Raw genomic sequence first — 6,210 nt, forward strand, 5'->3', positions numbered from 1 at the left:
ACCACAGTCAATATATTGAATTGATGGTGGTAAAATTCCCTCGGACTTCCCATATATGGACTTCAGTTTGCTTCATGGTTTCTATCAATGTTACACACTACACTTGAAGGCAAGGATTTATTGTTACCTCTAAAGTGAACAGAGAGGCCAGCCCCGTGGCTTAGCGGTTACGTGCGTGCGCTCCGCTGCTGGCGGCCCCGGGTTCGGATCCCGGGCGCGCACCGATGCACCGCTTCTCCCGCCATGCTGAGGCCGCGTCCCACATACAGCAACTAGAAGGATGTGCAACTACGACATACAACTGTCTACTGGGGCTTTGGGGGAAAAATAAATAAATAAAATCTTTAAAAAAATAAACTGAACAGAGATAATTCAAATTCAGCTTCTTTATACATTCTATTCAATTGTTTTTTAGATATAAGACAAATGAAAAGATACAATTCTGGCACAATAAAGGAAATTGGAAAAACTTAATTAGTGAAACAAATATATTAGTTGGCAGGAATAGCATAAGCAAAAAAGTCAAGGAGAATTAAAAACAAATTTCTCTTGATTCTTCCTACAGAAGGTACTCCACTTCATTGTTCCTTAATATAACTTGAATTACCAGATGGTAGAATGATTGATTATCTGGTTAAAAGTTTTAACTATGACTAAAGATCAAAGAATATGATAGAAGTATACCATAGGCTCTTTTTTTTCAGTGAATTAAATTATTTTATTGAGGTCATATTGGTTTATAACATTGTGTAAATTTCAGGTGTACATTATTATATTTCAGTTTCTGTGTAGACTGCATCCTGTTCACCACCAATATTCTAGTTTTTATCAGTCACCATGCATATGCACCCTTTTGCACTCCCCCCACCCCATTCCCCTCTGGTAACCACCAATCTGTTCTCTTATCTATACCATAGGCTCTTTAAGTTTGTTTCCATCTCTTATAAACACTTGATCCATTCTAGGTATTGAAAAAAGGATGAATACAATCTTGGGGAAAAGTTTAAACTTCATAGGGCTAAAAATCACAGTAGCTTTAGCTCTTAATTCCAATCAGAACTTTAAATGAAGTCAGTCTTGAAGGTTTATTTCAGCTGATTAGTAGCCCCCAAAAGCTTGCCTGTATCTTCTCATTTAGAATAAATTCAATCATTCAAACACATATTGAGTGCTTACTATGTGCTAACCTCCTTTTCCAAGTCAGGAGAAAGGAAAACAAGAAGAGAATGGATAAGACTTAGTCTCCTTCCTCAGAGCGCTCATATTCATAAATGCAATGTCATTTGATGACGGATAAGGATTTTTAGTGGAAGGAATGAATAATTTTGCCTCGTTGGCCAAGGCAAAGAAATGAATGATACAGAGAAGTCTTCACAAGGAGATATTTCAACTATGCCTTGAAGGATGAGTAGAAGACAAGAAAAACGATGGATAGATTTTGTCAGGAAAACAAAAGAGCTGTGCATAAGACATGGAAGCATGGGAAAGCATGGCATGAACAAAGAACTATAGAATTACTAATTTGATATAGTTTGAGGTGGTTTCCTGTGTGGGGGCAGTGAGGGACAAGGCTAGAGAGATGGGTAGAGGTCATCTCCAGAAGGCTGGTCGATGCCATAATAAGGAGTCAAGCCTTTACCTTGAAAGCTATGGGAAGCCATTTTAAACACAGATTGACATGATCAGAACTGCATTTTAGAAAATAACTCTAGCAGCAGTGGGAGAGATGGGCTGGAGGGCATTAAGTCTGGAGTTGGAGAACTGCTACAATAATCCAGACAGAAAGTGACAGCACTGAATGCCATAACTATATATTATCATGAATTCCCGCTTTTCTCAGCAGCCTACAGATAGGAATGAGAAGGGTTGTTGTATTGACTCACAGTTAAGTTACCAGGATGGGTCAATAGAAGAACAATAGGGTGAAAAAATAAAGGGTGAGAGCAAAACGTGGTGGAAGTGAGGCACTATGGGGTCCAGACTGGTTATGATGTGAAGTTAAGCAGTATGAGGGATGAGGAATGAGAGATGTAGTAGGCAGGATTTTGGTCCACATGATCTCCACTCCCCGGTGTTACTTTCACGATTGTGTGGTAATTCCATGACCTTACATGGCAAAAGGGGGGTTATCTGGGTGTGACTAATCTAATCATATGCTCCCTTTAAAAGCAGAGTTTTGCCAATCTGGTGGCAGAAACGGAGGTCAGCGAGACTGGAGCACAAGGGGGATTTGTTGCCTGTTTTGAAGATGGAGGAGGTCACAAAGTGAGGAATATAGGCAGTCTTTAGGAGTTGAGAGTGGCCCCTGGCTGATAGCAAACAAGGAAATGGGATCTTAGTCTGACAGCCACAAGGAATTGAATTCTACCAACAATCTAAAATGAACGTCACAGCCAACTCTTTCCCAGAGTCTCCATTATAAGGCCCTAGCCCAGCCAATACCTAATTTCAGCCTTGTGATACCCAGAACACAGAAGCCAGTTGAGTCTTCTAACCTACAGATCTGTGAGCTAATAAATGAGTGTTGTTTTAAACTGCTAAATTTGTGGCAATTTGTTACACAGTAATAGAAAACTAATACAAGAGATCAGGAGAGAAGGACAGACCTCAAAGTCTCATGGGTATGAGCAGTTGTACTGGGACTGATATAAAGAATAATAAAAATAGGAGGTTGCTGTATAGGAGTAAGATATTGGAGTGTAAGACTTTGGAGGTGGAGCAGTAGTTCTAGGTTACTGAAATGAAGTGGGGATCAGAGAGGTGACTTGGTTTTATTAGCAAAATCACCACTTGATACTGGAATAGATATCCTAGCCTGTTCCAGTTGTCTTTTTCTAACTAAAAGAGGAGTCTCTTTCTCAGCCATATGGGCAAGCTTTATATTTATCTGATAAACTCTTAGTGACGATAAAAGCTGAATTTTCCTGGACACTGCTTATTAGCCTATGGAAGATCCAAATTATCTAATAGTGGGTTCTATTCAAAAGAATTCCTGGGCACTTTAATGATTTTTAAAAGAAAAGAAAAGGTCTACAAAAAAAAAACAGGAATTAGATTTGGAGTCATCTACAGTCATGCTTTGCTTAACAATGAGGATACGTTCTGAGAAATGCCTCGTTAGGTGATTTTGTTGTTGTGCGATCATAGAGTGTACTTACACAAACCCGGGTGGTATAGCCTACTACACACCTAGGCTATATGGTACTAATCTTATGGGACCACTGTCATATATGGGGTCCATCATTGACAAACATCATTATGAGGTGCGTGACCGTATACGCGTTCAGTGTCCAGAATAAATTACACCTGACCTCAATTCCTTGGTGCCTGTCCCTGTCAACAGGTGTAGCTGCTTCACCTGCAACAAGAAAGGTTCAAGCAGAAGAGGGCAAAGGGTTATATTATTGCCAACCACCCACATACACTGTGTATATTCATTTCATGTCTTTTTTAGCACCAACTGGTAAAGTCCTTCTCCTCAACTCAATGTGCACCAGTAGCAAAGTCTGATGAGGATAGACCATCAACCATTTTGGCATACACTACTGGTGACTCTGACTGCATTTAAGCCACAATCATTTCTTTGTTCAGAGCTGAAGGAAAAGAGTATTTATACATAAGCTGTCCTTGGTCCTAAAAAACCTTATTTCCATACTAATGAATGACCCAATTTATAGTTCAACAAAAATGACTTATCCTTGGCTAAAGGAATATGTCACCCAACAAAGAGGCTGATTCAAGAATGTCCCACTCCCCACCACAACCTGGCTTAGAAGGCAAATGAGGAACAGACTCCTGGATTGGAAGAAAAAAAGATGCTTCATATCCTGTCTCTCTTTTCCCTCCTTTCTCATCACTGATACACTCACACACACACACACACACACCACACAGTCACACACAAACACCACAGACTCATATCACTCACATTTGCACACACTAACACCTCCTCACACTCAACCACACAAATGTGTGGACACCATATGGTCTCACCATATGTGAGAACACCATATGCTCCCATACTCACACTTGCTTACACCCACACACCACTCACACACACTCATAGAGCATATTTCATATTTTCTACCAAATTCAGCACGAATTTTTGTAACTGCTTTTTCCTCTCTGATTTGATTCTTTCATTGCATGTCTAGAATCTTCTTCAGTTGCTTGCACTTACAGATATACATCACTACTGGTGATTACCCCTGTCTCTGGGGCCAAATTTATAAATGACAGGCTGACTGTCAGGGCTTCAGGTGGGTGGAAAAGAAAAAAAGGGAAGGAAAGTTGCCCTTCTCTATCCCCTTTTCCCGATAAAAATTTACCACAGACTGGGGACAGTGAATTGTATAAACTTATTATCACTTTTGAATTAAGTCAATTTTTCAAATACATCTTAGCTGTCAGACTTTGTGGCCACCAAGCATGTGCCGATAGCCATTGGCAGGGATGAAAGGGCAAGCTGAAAGCTTTAACAGCATATCCTGTGCATGATGATTTTGTAAAGTGTTTTCATGGTCTTTAAATTCAATCCTAATGATCCAAGCATGTGAATAGCTAGTTTGGTGACAGGCGCGATGAATGGCTGTACATGCATTATCTTATTTTATGCTCACACTATTTAATATAGTTGCTATAAGTTTCCTTATAAGGAAACTGAGGTTCAAATAGATTAAGTAATATAGGGAGAAGGTGTGGGCTTCTCTCCTAACTCTCTCCTCCTCACAGCCTTTCTTGTTCCTCTACCCCTCGAGAGAATTGCTCTTTTGGTTGGTCAGTATTCATGACACTATGTGAGGGACGTTTCTTGTAGGTGTGGTGACTTTGATAAAAAGGTCGCACGCGTGTTATGACACTTCTTGGCATTGGTAAGCTAGCCAAAATCCCCTCAAAATCCAGTCATGTTGACCTCTTCTGCCTTCCTCACATGCAACATCACCCCAGGTTCCCTTATCACGGCTGGCCAGAGGCCATGAGATGCCCAGGTTTGAGTTTACTGGGAAGTAGACGCCCTCTTTAGGCTACACCATAAGCTTCAACCCAGCCTTCCTTGGTACTACTTGTGGATTATCAGGCAGTAGCCCAACTAAAAAATGATCTTGTACCTTGTTTCTCACAGAGGAAGATGACTAGATCAAAGTAACTTTTAGGCATTCCTATTTCTCTAGTGTTAATACCAACGCAATCTAGCCCTAATTCCTCCCTGCTCATTGAGCTCCAATCACATCGGTCTTCTCTCTGGTTTTCAAACACATTGAGCATTTTCCTGCTTTGGACCCATCGCATACCTCATTTTCTCTGCCTGGTATGCTCCACAGCACATCCTCACCTTTACATTACAAAGTCTGTCTCATCCTTTGATTACCAAGCTAAATGTCTTTGTACATAAAGTTGGGTTCTTCACCATCCCTGTCCATGATCCACTTTCTCAGCCCATTGTTTGTTGCCTTTACAACACTTATTCCAATTTTTAAAATTTTTTTTATTGGCCTTTTTACTTCTTTTCTTTTGTCCGTCTCCTCTACCAGAATGCATGTACCAAGAAAATAGGAAGTTATCTGTCTTGTTTGCCATTGTATCCTAAGCTTCTAGTATAGTACAAATTGCTTAGTAGGCAGTCAATAAATATCAAAAACCCTGGATCAACTGAACTGAGTAAATGAATGATCATGTAAATTGCTAAGGTCATATAGCCACAAAATGGCAGAGGTAGGATTTAAACTCAGTTTTTTTCTGACTCCAAAGCCTTTAGAAAGGGTACAATTACAGGACCTAATATGTGTTAAATACCTATCATTTGCCAGGCCATTTGATATGCCCTGGATATAAAGAGATGAGAAAGACAAGGACCTGCCATTGAAGAGCTTAATCTATTGCAAAAGACAAACAAGTAAATCATTCATCCTTCAATCCAATAAATATTTATTCAGACAAGTGCCTGGAAAAAAAGAGAATCCTGATCCACAAAGAACTCATTTTCTCTCATGGTGGTTTTCCAACAGAAATATATATCATTTGTCAGCCACCATGGAAAACGGTATGGAGGTTCCTCAAAAAATTAAAAATAGAACTACCATACGATCTAGCAATTCTACCTCTGGCTATTTATCTAAAGAAAAAGAAAATACTAACTCAAAAAGATATATGTACCCCCCATGTTCATTGCAGCATTATTTACAACAGCCAAGATATAGGCACAACCTAAGT

General features: G+C 39.8%; 1 long non-coding RNA gene across 2 annotated transcripts in view; it reads right to left on the reverse strand.

Moving 5' to 3' along the window:
• The window catches only part of LOC131400576 (uncharacterized), a 42,634-nt gene extending 42,283 nt beyond the window's left edge, over window positions 1-351 (reverse strand). For both annotated transcript variants that reach the window (XR_009217375.1, XR_009217376.1), the window contains exon 1: window positions 128-351. This is a non-coding gene — a long non-coding RNA (uncharacterized LOC131400576). The remainder of the gene's footprint in view (window positions 1-127) is intronic.
• Between the last annotated feature and the right edge of the window lie 5,859 nt (window positions 352-6,210).

This window comes from Diceros bicornis, chromosome X (genome assembly GCF_020826845.1).
Source record: "Diceros bicornis minor isolate mBicDic1 chromosome X, mDicBic1.mat.cur, whole genome shotgun sequence".
Lineage (NCBI taxonomy): Eukaryota > Metazoa > Chordata > Mammalia > Perissodactyla > Rhinocerotidae > Diceros > Diceros bicornis.